The 23,566-nt window shown below is 39.2% G+C and overlaps 3 long non-coding RNA genes across 9 annotated transcripts in view; 2 read left to right on the top strand and 1 right to left on the bottom strand.

Annotated features, from left to right (window-relative positions):
• LOC127507275 (uncharacterized) lies at window positions 1-23,359 on the top strand. Of its 2 annotated transcripts, XR_007928306.1 has the most exons (18): window positions 1-1,300; window positions 10,884-11,008; window positions 12,118-12,216; window positions 13,149-13,182; window positions 14,949-15,144; window positions 15,245-15,365; window positions 15,443-15,499; window positions 15,617-15,673; window positions 16,678-16,716; window positions 16,821-16,859; window positions 16,958-17,008; window positions 17,105-17,143; window positions 17,249-17,290; window positions 17,392-17,456; window positions 18,029-18,195; window positions 18,971-19,034; window positions 20,316-20,416; window positions 20,705-23,359. It is a non-coding gene; the product is annotated as an uncharacterized LOC127507275 (long non-coding RNA). The 2 variants fall into 2 exon arrangements; XR_007928307.1 differs by lacking the exons at window positions 1-1,300; window positions 10,884-11,008; window positions 12,118-12,216; window positions 13,149-13,182 and adding an exon at window positions 14,222-14,874.
• The window catches only part of LOC127507276 (uncharacterized), a 75,145-nt gene continuing 54,042 nt past the window's right edge, over window positions 2,464-23,566 (bottom strand). Inside the window, exons 1-6 of one of the 6 annotated variants that reach the window (XR_007928310.1) lie at window positions 7,541-7,706; window positions 7,008-7,191; window positions 6,269-6,823; window positions 4,641-5,540; window positions 4,096-4,281; window positions 2,464-3,563 (exon numbers count right to left, since the gene is read on the bottom strand). This is a non-coding gene — a long non-coding RNA (uncharacterized LOC127507276). The other 5 variants (XR_007928313.1, XR_007928309.1, XR_007928312.1 and 2 more) reach the window with 5 other exon arrangements.
• On the top strand, window positions 6,581-7,925 carry LOC127507279 (uncharacterized). The gene is made up of 3 exons (XR_007928317.1): window positions 6,581-6,718; window positions 6,910-7,091; window positions 7,799-7,925. It is a non-coding gene; the product is annotated as an uncharacterized LOC127507279 (long non-coding RNA).

The raw sequence follows: 23,566 nt of genomic DNA on the forward strand, positions 1-23,566 counted from the left end.
TAATTAGAATATCATCAAAAAGTTGATTTATTTCACTAATTCCGTTCAAAAAGTGAAACTTGTATATTATATTCATTCATTACACACAGACTGATATATTTTAAATGTTTATTTCTTTGAATTTTGATGATTATAACTGACAACTAAGGAAAATCCCAAATTCAGTATCTCAGAAAATTAGAATATTACTTAAGACCAATACAAAGAAAGGATTTTTAGAAATCTTGGCCAACTGAAAAGTATGAACATGAAAAGTATGAGCATGTACAGCACTCAATACTTAGTTGGGGCTCCTTTTGCCTGAATTACTGCAGCAATGCGGCGTGGCATGGAGTCGATCAGTCTGTGGCACTGCTCAGGTGTTATAAGAGCCCAGGTTGCTCTGATAGTGGCCTTCAGCTCTTCTGCATTGTTGGGTCTGGCATGTTGCATCTTCCTCTTCACAATACCCCATAGATTTTCTATGGGGTTAAGGTCAGGCGAGTTTGCTGGCCAATTAAGAACAGGGATACCATGGTCCTTAAACCAGGTACTGGTAGCTTTGGCACTGTGTGCAGGTGCCAAGTCCTGTTGGAAAATGAAATCTGCATCTCCATAAAGTTGATCAGCAGCAGGAAGCATGAAGTGCTCTAAAACTTCCTGGTATACGGCTGCGTTGACCTTGGACCTCAGAAAACACAGTGGACCAACACCAGCAGATGACATGGCACCCCAAACCATCACTGACTGTGGAAACTTTACACTGGACCTCAAGCAACGTGGATTGTGTGCCTCTCCTCTCTTCCTCCAGACTCTGGGACCCTGATTTCCAAAGGAAATGCAAAATTTACTTTCATCAGAGAACATAACTTTGGACCACTCAACAGCAGCCCAGTCCTTTTTGTCTTTAGCCCAGGCGAGACGCTTCTGACGCTGTCTGTTGTTCAAGAGTGGCTTGACACAAGGAATGCGACAGCTGAAACCCATGTCTTGCATACGTCTGTGCGTAGTGGTTCTTGAAGCACTGACTCTAGCTGCAGTCCACTCTTTGTGAATCTCCCCCACATTTTTGAATGGGTTTTGTTTCACAATCCTCTCCAGAATCCCCCTTAAAAAAAAGGCCACCCTTCGGAAATTGACTCTACCAAACTCCCCCACCTCTGTTCGTGACTTGGACTGTTCCAAACTTTCCGGGGAGTTGGAAAACAAGATGTTATGGAGAGAGGCTGCGTAGATGTGCTTGTTTATTGTAAATAAGTTAAATTTGTCAGAAGTATTGCAATCCAAAGATTGAGGATTATGTGTGTGCGTGCAACTAATTGTAAGTACATTTGCATATTTATAATACGTTGATGAGAGAGATTAAAGATCGCTATCGCGGCATTCTGCCTAAATGTTTACATTGTTAAATATGTTTGCACTTTATATTGTCGCGTAAATTTCACATGATCCTCCCGTGTTATTTATCTGGACAGTATTTAATGTTAGATCTGTATTAGATAGTGTAGGATTAAAACGTGTTTCAGTGAACATGTACAGGCATGTTCATCTAGTGAGTTAGACGCATGCGCTGTTGGCACTACATGCGCTGGGCACGCAGTACAGTATTATAATCATTTGTAGAGAGTTTGTATTTGTGTATATATATATAATTCACTTTGTCTAGTTTTCTAATACCCTTTACCATGATGATTATATTTATAACCAGCATTCAAGTACTGATTTATAGATCTAGTACTTTTTATAGATCTGAGATTGTACAATTGTTTATTTATATTTTGTATATTGTTTGTTTACAGAACCACACACACAACTACGTGAAATTTGCACAATAAATCATCTACAAGTACCCCTGGTGTGAGACGTAATGTTCTAACCGGACATCCTGTGGCCGTTCAATTACTCTGAACCAAACAAGAGTGAACAGTAGTTTTTTCACTTTTTAAATAAAAACATCTAGAATCTCAGTATTAATCGGGTGACTATCTGCTTTAAACAGTTTATTGAACAGGTGGATCGCCTGATACGATGTTACACACACACACACTTGCGCACACACATACGAGGCGAGGCGAGGCGAGCCTCTTAAAACAGCCGTGAGTTGAGCACCTCTTTTAAGCCTTTTTAAATAAAAACATCTGGAATCTCAGTCTTGATCGGGTGACTATCTGTCTTAAACAGTTTATTGAACAGTTTGATCGCCTGATACGATGTTACACACACTCACACACTTGCGCACACACATACGAGGCGAGGCGAGCCTCTTAAAGTAGCCGTGAGTTGAGCACCTCTTTTAAGCCTTTTTAAATAAAAACATCTGGAATCTCAGTCTTGATCGGGTGACTATCTGTCTTAAACAGTTTATTGAACAGTTTGATCGCCTCATACGATGTTACACACACTGACACACTTGCGCACACACATACGAGGCGAGGCGAGGCGAGGCGAGCCTCTTATAACAGCCGTGAGTTGAGCACCTCTTTTAAGCCTTTTTAAATAAAAAAACATCTAGAATCTCAGTATTAATCGGGTGACTATCTGTCTTAAACAGTTTTTTGAACAGTTTGATCGCCTCATACGATGTTACACACACTGACACACTTGCGCACACACATACGAGGCGAGGCGAGGCGAGGCGAGCCTCTTATAACAGCCGTGAGTTGAGCACCTCTTTTAAGCCTTTTTAAATAAAAAAACATCTAGAATCTCAGTATTAATCGGGTGACTATCTGTCTTAAACAGTTTATTGAACAGTTTGATCGGCTGATACGATGTTACACACACACACACTTGCGCACACACATACGAGACGAGCTGAGCAGAGCCTCTTAAAGCAGCCGTGAGTTGAACACCTCTTTTAAGCCTTTTTAACTAAAAACATGTAGAATCTCAGTATTAATCGGGTGACTATCTGTCTTAAACAGTTTATTGAACAGTTTGATGGCCTGATACGATGTTACACACACTGACACACTTGCGCACACACATACGAGGCGAGCCTCTTAAAACAGCAGTGAGTTGAGCACCTCTTTTAAGCCTTTTTAAATAAAAACATCTGGAATCTCAGTCTTGATCGGGTGACTATCTGTCTTAAACAGTTTATTGAACAGTTTGATCGCCTGATACGATGTTACACACACTCACACACTTGCGCACACACATACGAGGCGAGGCGAGCCTCTTAAAGTAGCCGTGAGTTGAGCACCTCTTTTAAGCCTTTTTAAATAAAAACATCTGGAATCTCAGTCTTGATCGGGTGACTATCTGTCTTAAACAGTTTATTGAACAGTTTGATCGCCTCATACGATGTTACACACACTGACACACTTGCGCACACACATACGAGGCGAGGCGAGGCGAGGCGAGCCTCTTATAACAGCCGTGAGTTGAGCACCTCTTTTAAGCCTTTTTAAATAAAAAACATCTAGAATCTCAGTATTAATCGGGTGACTATCTGTCTTAAACAGTTTATTGAACAGTTTGATCGGCTGATACGATGTTACACACACTCACACACTTGCGCACACACATACGAGGCGAGGCGAGGCGAGGCGAGCCTCTTATAACAGCCGTGAGTTGAGCACCTCTTTTAAGCCTTTTTAACTAAAAACATGTAGAATCTCAGTATTAATCGGGTGACTATCTGTCTTAAACAGTTTATTGAACAGTTTGATGGCCTGATACGATGTTACACACACTCACACACTTGCGCACACACATACGAGGCGAGCCTCTTAAAACAGCAGTGAGTTGAGCACCTCTTTTAAGCCTTTTTAAATAAAAACATCTGGAATCTCAGTCTTGATCGGGTGACTATCTGTCTTAAACAGTTTATTGAACAGTTTGATGGCCTGATACGATGTTACACACACTCACACACTTGCGCACACACATACGAGGCGAGGCGAGCCTCTTAAAGCAGCCGTGAGTTGAGCACCTCTTTTAAGCCTTTTTAAATAAAAACATCTGGAATCTCAGTCTTGATCGGGTGACTATCTGTCTTAAACAGTTTATTGAACAGTTTGATCGGCTGATACGATGTAACACACACTCACACACTTGCGCACACACATACGAGGCGAGGCGAGCCTCTTAAAGCAGCCGTGAGTTGAGCACCTCTTTTAAGCCTTTTTAAATAAAAAAACATCTAGAATCTCAGTATTAATCGGGTGACTATCTGTCTTAAACAGTTTATTGAACAGGTGGATCGCCTGATACGATGTTACACACACTCACACACTTGCGCACACACATACGAGGCGAGGCGAGGCGAGCCTCTTATAACAGCCGTGAGTTGAGCACCTCTTTTAAGCCTTTTTAAATAAAAAACATCTAGAATCTCAGTATTAATCGGGTGACTATCTGCTTTAAACAGTTTATTGAACAGGTGGATCGCCTGATACGATGTTACACACACTGACACACTTGCTCACACACATACGAGGCGAGCCTCTTAAAACAGCAGTGAGTTGAGCACCTCTTTTAAGCCTTTTTAAATAAAAACATCTAGAATCTCAGTATTAATCGGGTGACTATCTGTCTTAAACAGTTTATTGAACAGGTGGATCGCCTGATACGATGTTACACACACTGACACAATTGCGCACACACATACGAGGCGAGGCGAGGCGAGCCTCTTAAAACAGCCGTGAGTTGAGCACCTCTTTTAAGCCTTTTTAAATAAAAACATCTGGAATCTCAGTCTTGATCGGGTGACTATCTGTCTTAAACAGTTTATTGAACAGTTTGATCGCCTGATACTATGTTACACACACTCACATACTTGCGCACACACATACCGAGGCGAGGCTAGGCGAGCCTCTTAAAGCAGCGGTGAGTTGAGCACCTCTTTTAAGCCTTTTTAAATAAAAACATCTGGAATCTCAGTCTTGATCGGGTGACTATCTGTCTTAAACAGTTTATTGAACAGTTTGATCGGCTGATACGATGTTACACACACACACACTTGCGCACACACATACGAGACGAGCTGAGCAGAGCCTCTTAAAGCAGCCGTGAGTTGAACACCTCTTTTAAGCCTTTTTAACTAAAAACATGTAGAATCTCAGTATTAATCGGGTGACTATCTGTCTTAAACAGTTTATTGAACAGTTTGATGGCCTGATACGATGTTACACACACTGACACACTTGCGCACACACATACGAGGCGAGCCTCTTAAAACAGCAGTGAGTTGAGCACCTCTTTTAAGCCTTTTTAAATAAAAACATCTGGAATCTCAGTCTTGATCGGGTGACTATCTGTCTTAAACAGTTTATTGAACAGTTTGATGGCCTGATACGATGTTACACACACTCACACACTTGCGCACACACATACGAGGCGAGGCGAGCCTCTTAAAGCAGCCGTGAGTTGAGCACCTCTTTTAAGCCTTTTTAAATAAAAAACATCTAGAATCTCAGTATTAATCGGGTGACTATCTGTCTTAAACAGTTTATTGAACAGTTTGATGGCCTGATACGATGTTACACACACTGACACACTTGCGCACACACATACGAGGCGAGGCGAGCCTCTTAAAGCAGCCGTGAGTTGAGCACCTCTTTTAAGCCTTTTTAAATAAAAACATCTGGAATCTCAGTCTTGATCGAGTGACTATCTGTCTTAAACAGTTTATTGAACAGTTTGATGGCCTGATACGATGTTACACACACTCACACACTTGCGCACACACATACGAGGCGAGGCGAGCCTCTTAAAGCAGCCGTGAGTTGAGCACCTCTTTTAAGCCTTTTTAAATAAAAACATCTGGAATCTCAGTCTTGATCGGGTGACTATCTGTCTTAAACAGTTTATTGAACAGTTTGATGGCCTGATACGATGTAACACACACTCACACACTTGCGCACACACATACGAGGCGAGGCGAGCCTCTTAAAGCAGCCGTGAGTTGAGCACCTCTTTTAAGCCTTTTTAAATAAAAACATCTGGAATCTCAGTCTTGATCGGGTGACTATCTGTCTTAAACAGTTTATTGAACAGTTTGATCGCCTCATACGATGTTACACACACTGACACACTTGCGCACACACATACGAGGCGAGGCGAGGCGAGGCGAGCCTCTTATAACAGCCGTGAGTTGAGCACCTCTTTTAAGCCTTTTTAAATAAAAAAACATCTAGAATCTCAGTATTAATCGGGTGACTATCTGTCTTAAACAGTTTATTGAACAGTTTGATGGCCTGATACGATGTTACACACACTCACACACTTGCGCACACACATACGAGGCGAGGCGAGCCTCTTAAAGCAGCCGTGAGTAGAGCACCTCTTTTAAGCCTTTTTAAATAAAAAAACATCTAGAATCTCAGTATTAATCGGGTGACTATCTGTCTTAAACAGTTTATTGAACAGTTTGATGGCCTGATACGATGTTACACACACTCACACACTTGCGCACACACATACGAGGCGAGGCGAGGCGAGCCTCTTAAAGCAGCCGTGAGTTGAGCACCTCTTTTAAGCCTTTTTAAATAAAAAACATCTAGAATCTCAGTCTTGATCGGGTGACTATCTGTTTTAAACAGTTTATTGAACAGTTTGATCGCCTAATACGATGTTACACACACTCACACACTTGCGCACACACATACGAGGCGAGGCGAGCCTCTTATAACAGCCGTGAGTTGAGCACCTCTTTTAAGCCTTTTTAAATAAAAACATCTGGAATCTCAGTCTTGATCGGGTGACTATCTGTCTTAAACAGTTTATTGAACAGGTGGATCGCCTGATACGATGTTACACACACTCACACACTTGCGCACACACATACGAGGCGAGGCGAGGCGAGGCGAGCCTCTTAAAGCAGCCGTGAGTTGAGCACCTCTTTTAAGCCTTTTTAAATGAAAATACTTCTAGAATCTCAGAATTAATCGGGTGCCTATCTGTTTTAAACAGTTTATTGAACAGTTTGATCGCCTGATACGATGTTACACACACACACACTTGCGCACACACATACGAGGCGAGGCGAGGCGAGCCTCTTATAACAGCCGTGAGTTGAGCACCTCTTTTAAGCCTTTTTAAATAAAAACATCTGGAATCTCAGTCTTGATCGGGTGACTATCTGTCTTAAACAGTTTATTGAACAGGTGGATCGCCTGATAGGATGTTACACACACTCACACACTTGCGCACACACATACGAGGCGAGGCGAGGCGAGCCTCTTAAAGCAGCCGTGAGTTGAGCACCTCTTTTAAGCCTTTTTAAATAAAAACATCTGGAATCTCAGTCTTGATCGGGTGACTATCTGTCTTAAACAGTTTATTGAACAGTTTGATCGGCTGATACGATGTTACACACACTCACACACTTGCGCACACACATACGAGACGAGCCTCTTAAAACAGCAGTGAGTTGAGCACCTCTTTTAAGCCTTTTTAAATAAAAAACATCTAGAATCTCAGTATTAATCGGGTGACTATCTGTCTTAAACAGTTTATTGAACAGTTTGATGGCCTGATACGATGTTACACACACTGACACACTTGCGCACACACATACGAGGCGAGCCTCTTAAAACAGCAGTGAGTTGAGCACCTCTTTTAAGCCTTTTTAAATAAAAACATCTGGAATCTCAGTCTTGATCGGGTGACTATCTGTCTTAAACAGTTTATTGAACAGTTTGATCGCCTGATACGATGTTACACACACTCACACACTTGCGCACACACATACGAGGCGAGCCTCTTAAAACAGCAGTGAGTTGAGCACCTCTTTTAAGCCTTTTTAAATAAAAACATCTGGAATCGCAGTCTTGATCGGGCGACTATCTGTCTTAAACAGTTTATTGAACAGTTTGATCGCCTCATACGATGTTACACACACTGACACACTTGCGCACACACATACGAGGCGAGGCGAGGCGAGCCTCTTAAAACAGCCGTGAGTTGAGCACCTCTTTTAAGCCTTTTTAAATTAAAAACTTCTAGAATCTCAGTATTAATCGGGTGACTATCTGTTTTAAACAGTTTATTGAACAGTTTGATCGCCTGATACGATGTTACACACACTCACACACTTGCGCACACACATACGAGGCGAGCCTCTTAAAACAGCCGTGAGTTGAGCACCTCTTTTAAGCCTTTTTAAATTAAAAACTTCTAGAATCTCAGTATTAATCGGGTGACTATCTGTTTTAAACAGTTTATTGAACAGACTGATCGCCTGATACGATGTCAAACACACAAACACACACACGACCCACTGAGCAAGCGACGTCTGTGGACATCCAAAACAAGTTGATATCCCGTCTGCCGTCCAGGCCATGATCTGAACGTCCATTTACAGCCAGAATTAGTCGATTAATGACACTGAGAAATTATGTTCAATCTGGCCACAATATAAACGTCCACTGACAGCCAGAATATGTCGAGAATAGACGTTCATACTGGCTATAATCTGGACGTCTGTTGACATCCAGAATTAGTCAATAAATGACATAAAATATGTTAAAGGACACAATCAAAACATCAACCGACATCCCCCAACAAATCAAGAAAAGTCGTTCACGATGGCTATACAACCAGAAATGACAGAAAAAAACAAAAACAAAGAAAATGGCAGTGGTGAAGAAACAGTATGGCTAAAGGCATATGTTTCTGCGTCAAATCGATGACATACTCCCGCAGACCCTGCGAACCCCCTCCAAGCCCCGCCGTAGATCGATGTGCGCACCTCCAAAAATGTGTAACTTCCCGTTAAAGTGGCGCAGGCCGACCTGCATCGGTGTTAAGCAGCATGAGTAGCGTCACTTTGCAAATAAACTCAGATAACGTTATTCGTTTATATGTCAGTAACATTTTTAAATTAGCACTTCGCCAGCAAGCAGTGGCCAGTTTTTAAAGTTTGCTTGCTAAAATAAACTGGCTGGCAGACACCTTGCAAATCAGACTGTCACAACTCCGTAGGAGCGACGCTGCGTGGAGTTGACGGGTCCATGTATGCATCTTGGCTATTTTTTGTGTCAGTATCACAAGTGTATTGCATTCAACCTTCTCTACATAATTTAATTATTTTGGTCACCTTGCTCTTTTAAACTTTCACTTTAGGCAGTCAGCTGGGGAAAGCTTGAGGATTTTTATGAGCTCTGAATAGAGGATGCAGGCAGGTTGGCACAAATAGACAGATGACAGAATTCCTCAAACTCAAGGAGAGGAATAAACCAAACTGTCAATAAATAGATTTTGGCTATGTGAAACTGCAAGGCAGACGGTGACACTCATATTGGACTACATTTATTCTAAAGTTTTATATTTTTTTATTCGTCATTGTCTTTGTTTGAGGGTGATGGGTAACTATTTCCACTCATATATTGGCCTTAAGTGCGCTCTGAAGGCCTGGGGTTCCAAAGGCGTAGTACAAAATTCTGGGCCCTGTAGAAAGGCATTCTCTACGGGCCCCTCCCCACATCCACAGCTATTAATTGCATCTGTTGTGTTGTTTATTTTGATTCTCAGCTCCAGTGGGCTACACATGTGGATTATATTTGCTCAAAAATCAGTCAGCGCCTACACTTTTTACGAAGGCTGAGGATCCACGGTGTGGACAAAAACATAATGCTCATCTTTTATAGAGCCAGTATTGAATCTCTCCTCAGATATGGACTCACCTGGTTTGGTAATTTATCAATTAAACTTAAATCACAGATTCTGAACCTGATAAAAAGGGCGGGCAAAATAATGGGTGTGCTTCCTCCTTGCTCTCTACTGGACATTTTTGAAGAGACAGCACTAAAACTGGGTCGAAAGATTGCTAATGACTCGACCCACTTTCTCTTTGATCAGTGTGAGGTTATGCCCTCAGGCAGAAGGTACAGGGTTGCAAACTGTAGGCTGAATAGATACAAACATTCTCTGATTCCTTTGTCAATTGCACTTCTGAACCGTAATAAATCAATGTGACTGTTTAGATGAGCAGGCTATAGGGAGAGGGGCAATACTTTTTAGCACATTTTTAGGGGTTTTGTGCAATATATTTGAATCGTAATTAATGTGATTAACTTGACTTGTGTACTGTTGTGGATGTATTTGCTGTTTTGCGATTGGAATGTGAATGTTGATGTGTTGATGTTGTTGATGAATTGATTGACAATGGTGGTCCATGATTGTCCAAGACAAATTTCTTCACCTGAAGACAATAAAGGCTTATCTTAATCTTAATCTTTCTGGGCCCTCCTCACATGAGTGCCCTGGGTACTCAGTCCCCTTTCTACCCCCAGTCCGACACCCCTGCACTGTAAAATAAATTATTTAAATTAAATTAAACATTTGAGTTAATACAATGAAGGAAATTGGTTTAATAAATAGAAACTCAATATATTATTATATCTGAACCACATACATTTAAAAAATGTTGTGATAAATCATAAAAATAGCACAATGTGGCATGTTTCATAACAAATAAAACACACAATTACGCAATATGTTTACAAAATCTTTTAATTATATTTGAATAAAGGGTGATGTCGATTCTCAAAAATGTTCATTTAACTCATTTAATGAACTTAAAATTTTAAGGCAACCAGTTACCTTACTTTTTAAATATGTTTTTACAGTCTGGCAATAGATGGGACCAAGCCCAAATATGTGTGAAATCATTTCACATTTCACTGAAGTGTTTAAAATCAATTTCACCCTCCTCCAAATATCAGCCTTTTTGAATTTTTTTTTTTTTTTTGTGGAAAAGGCGGTTGGGTACTCTTTCCGGTTACAGCAAGTTGATTGTGATATCCCTCCCCTGTGAAAAACAGTTCTACCTTAATGGTGATAATAAAAAAATCGGGACTGTGTCAAGTAGACATTGTTTTGAATAAATTTTAAAACTTTTATAACATGGTACTGAGTTTTTTTTTTTTATTGATCAAACATGCTCGGAATACAAGTTTCTCCAGTTCTGTGGCGGACGGATATGTGACTGCAGTCCGCAGCAAGCTCCGCAGTCCGCACCTGGAACTTAGGCTGTTTCGCACTTTCCTGTGTTGCACTTGCCGTCCCCATCAAGGAGTTTGTAAGTATTTTTGTAATATTGGTAATACTAATAGTGAGTGATTCCCGAAATTTTATCATAAAGTATTTTTCGTTAGTCCCAGTTGGTCCATCTAAGCAAAGTCCCTTTAAGACAAGTCATTTCACTCGGCGGCCATCTTTGAAACGCCTCTCGGGCATCCTGGGCATCATGCAGCTCCTATCTCTTTGAATGGGGAAACATCAAATTCTCCAAAGCTGTCGATTAAATTTCATATTTGAAATCACCAATGAAATCTGACAACAACTGTCTCATAATTTTTTTTTCCAAATGCTCAAATCATGACAAAAAAAAAAAAAAAAAAACAACAGTATTTAGGCTGGATCAAGCTAATGCACATGCGCAGACCTAAATGTGCGTCTCTCGTGCCTCATCTGACTGTTTCTATAGAAACCGGTGCCTCTAACTGCCGCTGCAGTGACGCGATGACTTTACAGGTCGGCGATTGGCTCTTATTTTGAAGGCGGGACTTATTCCCCCATATTGAGCGTTACACTTTCTCCCATTCAAAACAATACGAGTGACATGTCTTGTGTTATTCTATAGTCTTTGATCTAAGTCATCATTCAAATGTTTTTTCCTCCAAGTCGACATGCTTGCTAGCAAGGTAAAATGTTAACGTTAGCTAGCGAAGGACGGAAATGAGGCACATGTGTAAATACTAACGGCAATATCCTAGACCTAAAATAAAGCTAAAGCAAGCTAAAAAAAAAAAAAAAAAATAATCACACAAATCAAGCTGGATGCGCAAAGAAGGTGAGAGTGTCCGACTTAGGATAATAGTACCTTAGCGCCAAAAGCTTGGGCGATGGCGCTCATTTTACGGCCATAGTAAAAAAAAATTCGGAAATTAATGATTTAAACTTCATATGTTTAGAAACGTAAGAAGTTACACTTTTATCCACCCCCCCCCCCCCCCCCCCCCCCCATCTGAGTGCTGTCCCCCCCAAAAAAATGTAATTAATAACCACGCTAAGTATTGTAAATAAATTATATAAACTTAAAATAATTATGTAAGTAGTAAAGCAATACAAACGCAGACGGGAGTTTTATGTTTAGAAACACTGAGTCACCCCTCCCTTGCCTCACAGTGGACTGGTCCACCGCGCACGTGTGTGTAGATTCTGCAGAAGTCCGGCGGCGCCGGCGGGAGAGAGCAGCTCTGCAGACAGATGCTGAGAGGAGCTGCAGTAAGTCGGCTGTCAAGGCTGTTTTATTCAAAAACATCGGATGAAGTGATTATTTTCTCTTTAATGCTGACGGTGCTGAGTAATTAGTCATAACAACAACAAAAGATGATAACTGATGATTTTTTTCTGTGAGTCCGCTATTTTAGCGATTATGTTACCTAGCGTGTTTGCTAGCTTGTTTACCATAGCTTGTTGGATACTCAGTCACCCACAACAACAACAACTAACACTGTGATAAGAATATGTGAACTGTAATAAGGCTAATAGATTTACTGTTGTGTGTTGGGTTATGCTCAGTGTGTATTCATCGTATTTTGGTGACTTGGTTGTAAACAACTTAAAAAAATAAATAAATAAATAAATAATTTTTTTATATATATATATAAAGTATAATTATATAATATAAATAAATATATATATATATAAGATTTTGAAGAAGAATATTTTGGCCAATTTAGTCAGTTTTTTCATTGAACCAAAGAGAAACAATGAGCATAATGGCAGTCTCCATGCTACACTAATAATAGTAGGTTTTCTTCTGTGTAATATAACATATATCCTTTATAAGTAAAATTTTGGCTGTATTATTTGCGTCCCCTTCAAAAATTGCTCTTAAGAAATTTTATGTTTATTGTCCCCCCCTACTGTCAGATGAAATTTATGCCCCTGGTTAGCTGTCTGAACACCAGAGACAAACGGTTTTATCACCTGTTAAAGACAAAAAAGTCATCGAATTTTAGCTAAAAGTGTCAGACTCACGTTAGCTGCTTGTATAGCATCCACGCTAACATGGTTCAAAGACCAAGATACTTGGTTCAAAGACCAAAATCAGGCTATGTTGTCGTATAAAATTAAATGAAGTAACTGAAATGTGACCTATGCTAATTAATTCCTCCCCTCCTTTCTCTCTTCTCTCTTTTATCTTTTATCAGAATCCCTCATTCATCAGAGCAGCTACCAAGAGAAGTGAGTATCCGTCCTCTGCCTCCTTTGTCTCAATGTTATTTCAACACAAAGTCTCCAAAGTACTTACATACATATGCAACTGATCTCAGCTGGTATTCTGTCTATAATGGAGAGGAAATTTCTAAGTGACCCCAGACTTGTGACTGGGACCTTGAATTTCACCTTGGGGATCAATAAAGTATCTATCATGTGATTGCAATAGACATACAATATATATATATTAAAAAAAAAAAAGAATTGATTTTCTGAATTCTATGAATCGATTTTGAATCTGTAGAGCTTAAATCTTGCGAGAGTGGAGTACAAGACACCAAATTACTAATAGGTCCCTAAATGAATTATTGCAAATGCTAAGGGATCATGGACATGTACTCCCCAAAGATTCACGCACATTACTAGCCACTCCTCGAGTCATTGACAGCCATTCAAAATGCAATGGACAGTATGTATACAATGACTTGGAGGGGGGCATTTCCCGTATACTGTGTCAAAATGATGCTTTCAGGCGACAACACAGTACGGTCAGTTTGGATGTCAACATTGATGGACTACCAATCTTTAAAAGTAGCAAAATCCAGTTCTGGCCAATACTGGTGAAATTTAACAATTTCAATCCATTTATTGTGGCATTATACTGTGGGGAAAGCAAGCCTGAGCCCCTTGATGAGTATCTCCATGACTTTTTGGAGGAGTTCAGTAATCTCCAACAGAATGGCCTGGTGATTCGTGACAAAAAGTATGCAGTAAATATTCATACCTTTGTTTGTGATGCACCGGCAAGAGCATATTTAAAATGCATTAAAGGTCATACTGCATATGACAGTTGTGAGAGGTGCCAAGTGAAAGGCCAGTATGTCGAAAGAAGAGTCGTCTTCAATCAGCTGACATCCACCTTGCGCGCAGATGAAGCATTTAGTCAGATAGAGTATTCCCGCCATCAAAATGGGTCTAGCCCTTTAATAGGGACCCATAGTACTCAAAAATACTGTCTCCTCACAGCTGTATGCTCATTTTGTGACATTGACCGTGGCAGTATCCATCATGCTAGACTCAGATGACGGGACAAGAGCTGCCTATTTGGATTTTTCTTCTGAACTGATGAGGCACTTTGTGTCTAGCTGCCCTGCACTCTATGGAAAAACATTTGCTGTGTACAATGTGCATGCCCTGTTACACATCCATGAAGATGTCTCTCGTTTCAGATGCTCTTTAAATGACATATGTTGCTTTCCATATGAGAATTATTTGCAGCAGATCAAAAGATTGGTCAGGACTGGCCAAAATCCATTAGCGCAGGTGTCCAAACGACTGGTCGAAATCGAACATGCCCAGGGGAATTCCAGTGCACAGTGTAAGGCGAAGCCCAAAATGTACATTTCAACAAAAAGGAGAGACGGCTGCTTCCTTTTGAAAGATGAGAGGTTTGCTTTTGTTCAAGAGAGGAGGGGAGATGTTACGGTTGTTTGCGATGTGATAAAACAGAGACGCACTGTCGACCTGTTTGACAAACCATGTCTGTCAAAGCTCTTGAACATTGCTTACACAGGGAATAGCCGTAGATTCAAAAGAAAAGAACTCAAGGAAGAAGACCACAGTCGAAAAGTAGCCTGTCTACCTTACAACAATGGCTCTGTCATGATTCCTCTGCGGCATGGCATTGAACATTCATGTTGAAGATTGGCAAGTCAAAAAGTATGTTGGAAATATACTGGTGTGTGTGTGTGTATAAAAACATTCATTTTTTAATATATTCATTTTTGTTGCAGGTTATGCTTTTTGTCAGAGCCGTTTGGAATGAAAATGGGAAGGAAATGGAGGGGACCATCCCTGATGCCTGAGTTAAAGTAGCTGAGAAAACCCTTCGGTGGCCAAAGACAAGGGCAAAATATTGTTTTGAAAACCATGTGGCCCCTAAGGACGACTGGGATACGTTCCCATTGTTGAAAGTGAAATTTACCGCAGGTAACCTCTTATATTTTGATACAACGGTAAAACAAATGTGAGAAGTTATGTGGACAAGACATTGATATAAGCTTTGATGACATGCATGCTGTCTTTGCAGAAAGTCTCCATGAGTGTGAGGAATATGATCAAACCAGCCATGCTGAACAAAGATGAAGACGAAGAGGTTATAGTGCGAAAGAGGATGAAAAAAACTAAAACTTTTGAAGATTATGTTGAAGGTATGTCCCTATCATTGGCTGAATAGTGAAAACATGCATACTCGCGTTACAATTGGAACGTGTTTTAATATTCAAAGGATCTGACCTGTCTGAGGCGACTGCTGAGGGGGAGGATAAAGAAGAGAGGAAAGGAGGTACAGAAATGTTTCTTGTGGCATTAATTGAATGTGTATTGAAACGTTGCCTGCGCTCAGTACAAAATTAAGTACACTGTATATTAATTTTTTTAATACCCCTTATTTACTGATCAGATGCCAGTCCCGAAATTCCAGTCTTTCCCACCCCACCAATCAAAATGTCAAAGAACGGTGAGTTGTTGCTAAGTTGACCATGCACATTTTAACCAGATTTAAATTTTAAGTTAAGTATTTGTAATTTTATTAAACTTTGTCTGTCTTTGTTGTCATTGGGTTGCGTCAGATCAAATAGTGGCGAGTAGAGCTGTCAATCTTCCAATTTAATACCATTCAAATTTCATTTTTCTTTTAATATTCGAATATTTAATGCTCAAATGCAGCCCGTACTTTACTATTGTGCATTGTCAACCTTGTACTGAAACATTATCTAACAAGTGTATTGAAGCGCCTCTCTTGTAAAGGCTAACGGTGCTCGGTTAGCACAATTACAGCATGTTCGAAAGCACAGCCGAAACGATTTCATAAACTAACAATAGCGTTAGCCACAATGCCAATGGCTGCTGTGGAAAAAATTCAACGATCACTAAATAAGAGACAAACCTTTTCCAGTTGTCTTTATAAAGATTTATTTTCTTGCAAGAAAAGAGTCAACAGTCAAACAGTGAGTGGCTGCAGACTGTGGCCGCCAACCATAACAATCCTTTGGTTTTTATACCTACCTCTTACTCGAGGCTAACGCCACTCTTCTCCTGTAATCACTACTGTGATCACACGATATTAGTAAAATATCTAATTGAAATTACTTTGACTGACATTGCAGTTGTGATATGATATTGGAGGGAATGATCATTTTTGTATCATTATTCTCATCGTAAAATATTTAAAAAAAGATTGAAGTGTTTTTTTTTTTGTTGTTGTTTTTTTTTGGGCGAGAATCTGTACCAAACAAAAGATTTTCTCTTTAGTCTTGATTTGTAGGCCGGGATGTCTCTGCAGCACCACAATACTTTATTTTAGAATGGTATGACATTTTGCCTTTAACAAAAATTTCGCCCCCACTGCGATTTGGATATTGCACTAGTTCATATTGCGATTTGGATAAAATTGTGATTAATTGCGCAGCCCTACCTACTACTGATCATGACTGACTGACATTTCCGATTTGGTTTGTTTAGGTTCACCCAGGTCTGTGGGCCAGGAAAAGTTAACTAGTCGTGAGTATATTCTTTCATTGCTGAATATTGCAGGCAGGTCACTAGGACTATTGTTCATGACTGACTGATGTTTGTGACTGATGTTTCTGCTCTCCATGGCTTAGGTACATCCAGGACTGTGGGCCGCGACAGTTCAACTAGTGGTGAGTTTAACTTTTCATTTTTAGAATATCAAATCAGCATGCAGATCAGTAGCACTATTGATCATGAAAAACTGATGTTTCAGTATTGGGTTGCACAGGTTCATCAAGGTCCAGGTCCAGGTCCGTGGGCCGGGACAGTTCAAGTAGTTGTAAGTATAGCCAGTCGCAGTTGGCTTGTCTTATTGCATATCAAATCAGCATAGGTCATTAGCACTATTGATGATGGCTAAATCTGGGCTGCACAGGTTCCTCCAGGTCTGTGAGCCGGGACAGTTCAAGTAGTCGTGAGTATTGCCAGTTACATTTGGCTTCTCTTATTGAATGTCAAATTAGCATGAAAAATACTATTGCTACTGGACTGACTAATGTTGGTGGTTTGGGTTTATCAGGTGTACCCAGGTCTCAGGCTGTGGAGAGCAGGTCCATAGATGGTGAATGCCATTGGTTGTATCACTCAATGAGGCACATTGTACATATGTTCTAAATATATTGATCGCTTCATACACTTTTTTTTTTTTTCTTTCCTGCTTAGGTCTTTCACATGCAAGGTCCATTTCCAAAAGGGATGTGCCAACCACATCCCGCTGTCAGAAGCAAGTAAGTTCAATAATATTTTCATGTGACACCCAGACTAATAACTTGTGTATTATAACATTGCATTCCCTTTGTAACTGTTTGGTAAATCAGACTTCAGGTTTTCATCTTGTTGCTTTGGCATTTATGACACTTAGTTTAGAACCATCTCTTAATAAAATATTTTTTTTTAATGAAAAACGGTTAAGGTTTCCCTGTTGAATAAAGTGTTAACTAACTAATTGAATAGTTATTAATTTTTCTAGGATTGCTAGAGAGCAAGTCAAGTCATCTTTATTTATATCGCGCTTTTTACAATGCAGATTGTTACAAAGCAGCTTCACAGTGTTAAACAGGAAAATAATGCAACAGAATTTGATCAGGCTGTACAGCTGCTCTGGAGAAAACAGTGATGCCATCAGCTCAATTATCATACAGTGACAATGCGGACAGATCAGTAATATAGTTGAAAATTAAGTGCCCCCGACTGAGCAAGCCAAGCACTCTTTCACTGAAAGGCTGAAATGCTTGCTTTTATCAGAGAACCATGATTATAGTGAGTAATTATTTTTTTCTTAATTTCTCATTATTGCCAGAGTTCCAGAAAATCGTACTTACAAAGCTGGTGACTCTCACTGCTAAAGTCAGAAAACTGCAGAGGAGCGTACCTCAATCTGGAATTGAAATAAAGAAGATGGACACCTTGGAAGAGTTCCAGAGGGAGGAGGCTTCTCTTCTGAAACCACACAAATTTGAAACCTTGGTAAGATGTTTTCAACCTCTAATGCCAAATGGGGTTATGTGGAACGCTGAGTGTTTGAACCGGAAAACAGGTCTAATCATTTCCGCTTTTCACTTCAGTACACATCTGCAGCGGTAGGTGATCTCTTAGGTAACTGATAAGTTTAGCTTATTATAATAAAATTCTTATTTCTGATCAAACTTTAGTCTATTTCTTTTCATTAAAATGTTGGATTGTTAAAATATCAGGAACGGTAATATCCGAGCAGCAGTTTTTGTTGTGTGCCGAGCTGCGAGTATTTTTAAAACACTAAGAAGGCTGGAAACAACATGAAACTTTGCTCCAATTATCACCAGGGGCTCTACACATGAACTCCAGCATTGAGAACATTGTTTGTGTACACAGTTTACTAAAAGGTTTTAAACAACTCCCTTTAGCAATTAGAATAATCATGTATTTTATTAATACTGTATTAATAGTGACAAACTAATAACTGATTTTCCAACATTTTCTTTTTCATTTTGGTTTGTCTTAAGGGATAAGGTGATCTTTTGGGCAAATCTGCATTTTTATATTTTACCTACTGATACAATTTGTTGGAAAATATGTGATATTAAACAAAGCTTTCAATTTTCTCAAGACTAGACCAGATGCATATAATTGTTAAAATTGACAGTTTTTCAGGGCAGCAAACAACTGGACCCCACTGGTTGAACTTTGTTTTTTTCTATCCATACAATGTTATCACCTTTTTACCCTTAATATTTTTGCATGTTTTTTTTTTTTTTAATTATAGGTTTGTCAGCTGGCAAGAGTGGGGGGAGAGATGTTAAGGACTGTACGCACAAAGTGATGGACAGGTATTTATGTACACATTTACTTAACAGACTTAACAGGTCTTTAGACATTTGACCAGAACAATTGATCATGTTAGTTCAGCTCTGCTTTGGTTTTCTTGTGTCCCCAATTTGTTTTCATTTGGTGGTTGACAGAGTTTAGTTGATGGTTTAAGTAAGGAGCAGGACTACGCTTGGCGATATGGATAAAAAAATCATATCTTGGTGTTTTTTGGCTCAATGGTGATAAAAGATAAAACTGCATATCGTTTTTTTATTATGAAAATGGATAAATATGTAGTTGTAAGTCAAAGCCACGTGTGAGATATCATACGCACTATGAAATCCCGATATGGATTTTTTTGAGCCGATGCCGATTTAAAGGGACTCAGAAATGCTGATTACCGATTAATCGGCCGATGTTTATAAAGAAGTGTTGAATGTTGTTCATATGCAGGATGCACAATTAATGCATAAAAGGGCTGTACTCTGTTTTTAAACCATAATAATAGCCATTTATTTTGTACAGGTTGACAACAAGGCGCTGGCCTTTAGGTTTACATTCCCCTCGCTATTTTCTTGATATCAAGTCAACCCCAAAACACTTTAAACTTTAAAACAAAACTTATTTATTTCAAAATACAAGTAAATACTACATAAGCAATAGATCAAAACACCATTCTTGTACGTTGGTAATTGTGAAAAAGCTAGTCGCCTCGTGTGGTGTAGAGATTAATGACAATAAAGTTGTTAGCAAAGTGTGCTAAATTATCAAAGAGTCCTAACTTTAGTTCTTACAGACATCTAGAAATCTACTAGGCACAATTACACGCATTTATAGGATTGAAGAAGGAAACGTAATGTTTAACAGTTTATTTCTCATTCACTGTATAACTTGCCATCAACCAAACCTAAATCATCTGCGTAGCAAGTTAGCAACAGAGCATCACCGTGTTCTCACTGACAGATCTCTGCCAGATAGTCAGATCAGTCGTTTTCAGGCGATTTGATGAAGGTAAAAATAGCATGGCTGTGCATAATGCAGGTTTTTTTTTTTGTCATTGATTTTGAAGAGACAATTCAACTTATTGGAGAAAGTAAAAATGTGCACAGTTTCCTGTGATGGGTAGGTTTAGGGGTAGGGGTAGTGTAGGGGGATAGAAAATACAGTTTGTACAGTATAAAAACCATTACGCCTATGGAATGTCCCCACAATTCACAAAAACGAACGTGTGTGTGTGTGTGTGTGTGTGTGTGTGTGTGTGTGTAATAATTACATATTATTTTTGTCTTGGATTGGATTAGGCTCTTCACCAATCAACTAATGACCCGATTCAACATGAAGGGGAAGAGCAAAAAAGACAAAATACGATTTGAAGACGAGACATTGTTTTCAGCAATAAAAGGTTAGCTTCATATTATGGTCATTAAAAAAAAAAAAAAAAAAAAAAAAAATTGTATATATGTGTGTATATGTATGTGTGTGTGTGTGTGTGTGTGTGTATATGTGTGTGGAATGCTTAATATCAGGCTTGATGTAGTTTTACTTGATTTGTGATTTAATAACCATTTCATTTAATTGATTCGAGTACTTGATTTTCAACTATGTATACCATCTCTGCTGCAAGCTAAACCACAACAGTGGCGTTTGTATTTATTTATTTTACATGTGGATTTTTTTGCTTTGATTGTAGCTGCTGTCATGAAATGGGACGCCGCTGCAACAGAGACCCAAATAAAGTCTGCTGCAGCCGATCACCTGAAACATGCCCCTGGGAGACTCGGGGGTGGTGGCTATTAATCTTGACTTTAGGAGCCACATTTTGTTAATTGTTATGTTATACTGTTTTAACAACATTTTATAGATTCTTTAACTGTGTTAATTTATAATTTACTGTTCAGGCTGTGAAGTTTTGGTCCAGCAGAACAAAATGGTAATGAAAATGTAGTTTGAGAATTTTAATAGTTGATTTCTTGGAGTGGTCAGTTTACAGGAAAATGGTAAGCAGTTTATTGCCATTATATTGATAAGATATAAAAAGGCAGTATATACAGTACACAGTTATTCAATTAAATATTCAATATTATCAGTATTCTTTAAAATCTTATTTAGGTCTATGGTCTGAAGTTTCATGACACGACAACCATTAACAATGATTAACTGGGTTTTTCTCAGTGAGAACTGCCACTGTTTTGAAGTAAACATTTTTTACAGTTGGATCCATGCAAATATGCACAGTTGGGAGTTCAATGGGTCTTTAACAGTCGTTGACATTTCTACTACAGAAAACGCGTCTAATACAACTTTTAGTCTGGCTGCCTTTAGATGTCAATTACGTCTTTAATTGACGTCTATACAATGTCCTGAAAAGACGTAAAAAAACTGAGGACGTCTTCTGGAGGTCTAACAATTATGTCTTTTAGACGTGTTCTAGACGACTTTTTGCTCGCTGGGGAGGCGATGCCAGCCTCTTAAAGCAGTCGTGAGTTGAGCACCTCTTTTAAGCCTTTTTAAATAAAAACATCTAGAATCTCAGTATTGATCTGTTTTAAAAATATGAAGAAGACGGGGTGTTCCGAAAATGAAGGAAGTGAGCGAGACGAGCGCGAGGGGGGAAAAAAGTTAGTTTTCTCGTGACTTCTTTGATATATGTGTACAGTTTTAGACAAGCGTTGAGGTGAGCGGACGAGAAGCTGGACCGAGCTTGTGCTGTCGTGAGTTTTGACCGAGCCTGATCGCCGAGAAACTGAACTGCATGTCTGTGATATACCAGGAGGGGCATTGCTCATCGTGCTAGCGGAGATGGTGTGTTGGCACGGGTGTTCATCTTCTACGGAAGGGAGCTGAGATACTGTGAGTTTTTCTTCACTGTTGTTTAACCACAGTTTCTATTCTGAAGAAACACACGGACGTTATTTGTTGTTCTTGAAGCAAAGCAGCTTGGATCGAGTGATTTTGCTACTTCTGTTCGAGCCGAAATCCTCGTGCGTCGTTTTTCATACAATAGTGCCGCCGTGTGGACACAAACGGCATTGCGAACTCATTGACGCTCTTCTTTTGACAATATTTTTCCTTCTATTTTTCAGTTTATTTTTGGACATTTTGCACTGTTTTCACTTGGAGACTTTGAAACCCTTTTTGGATGGACAATTGCATAGACTTGAGAACTGATAACTAAGTTTGCACGAATGAATGGATCCGAATTACGCTGTTTCTGTCCACCAGAATCTTTGTGAAGATTTTTTTTTTTTTTTTTTTAAACATTATTTTTTTTCTTGAACATTATTTTTGAAGAAACGGAAGGGACTTTCTGTTTTTGAACAGGTGGCTATTTGTTTGATTTAATTACCCTGCCATATCTGGACACTCCAACACCAGCCCAGTTCTACTGTGAGGTAAAACTTTAACTTTGGGGTTGTGAATCTCACTCAGGTATGTGAACTGGAAATATCTGATATGGAATGAAACATCTGTAATGTACTTTTGAGTGAACTGAGTACCATCTGAGCATTCTATCAGAACTGTTGTTGTTTTTCTGATTTTGAGTATTACTGTTGAAAGAGAAGAAACTGAACAAAAGTTTGAATCTGAACAAAACTTTATTTTTTATATATTTCTTGAAAAATCATAAGACAGTGAAACAAAGAATTTATTTCAGGACTGTTGTTTTCTTTATTTTGTTTAATTCTGCTAAACATTTAAGAAATAAGTGTAAAACTTTGTTATCTTGGAGTAGGGGCATTCCTACTGTCTTGTGGTCTGAAGAGGGGAAGAGGGGTTAATCAACACTGTTATACTCTGGGGAGCTACCGTGTATGTTAAGTTCCAGAGCCTCAATCCTCATCAGTCGCTGCTACAAAAGACAAAAGCAACATTAGCAAGGCAGACAACAACATACTTATATATATATATATATATATATATATATATAAGTACGGGAATTAATCGTACTAGGGGGTGAGGACCTAGATCTTGTCAATGCCTAGTCATCCAAGATATATTGCAGCTGAAGTTAAACTCACCCCTACATTGTAGTGAAATTCCTCGCTACACCTCTTTTAAGCCTTTTTAAATAAAAACATCTAGAATCTCAGTATTAATCGGGTGACTATCGTCACTCAAAGCCTTTGATGGCATCAGTCCTTCATCAGTCTCTCTCCACCGGATAAACACACGTGATCATCTGTCCCTGTAACATCAGACAAGATTCAAGTTTCCTCTGAGATTGATGTGCTCAACACTACATTCACATGATGATGATGATGATGTGTTAACTCTCTTTTTATCAACACAAATGTTCCTTCATTTATCAACAGTACTAACAGACAAATAAAACAGATTAAACTTATGTCTAGTTACTGTAGATTTATTTATTTACATTATTTTCATTCATGTAAAGTAAACAGTTTTGACAACAGTGAATTCTACATAATAGCACACACACATCACTCATACATAATCCATCACTCATAAGCCATAATACTTACAGAAGATGTTCCTGTCAGATGTTAAATAAACATTTAGTAAGCATCTTTAAGATGTGGTTTAGAACATG

Source organism: Ctenopharyngodon idella, chromosome 24 (genome assembly GCF_019924925.1).
Source record: "Ctenopharyngodon idella isolate HZGC_01 chromosome 24, HZGC01, whole genome shotgun sequence".
Taxonomy (NCBI): domain Eukaryota; kingdom Metazoa; phylum Chordata; class Actinopteri; order Cypriniformes; family Xenocyprididae; genus Ctenopharyngodon; species Ctenopharyngodon idella.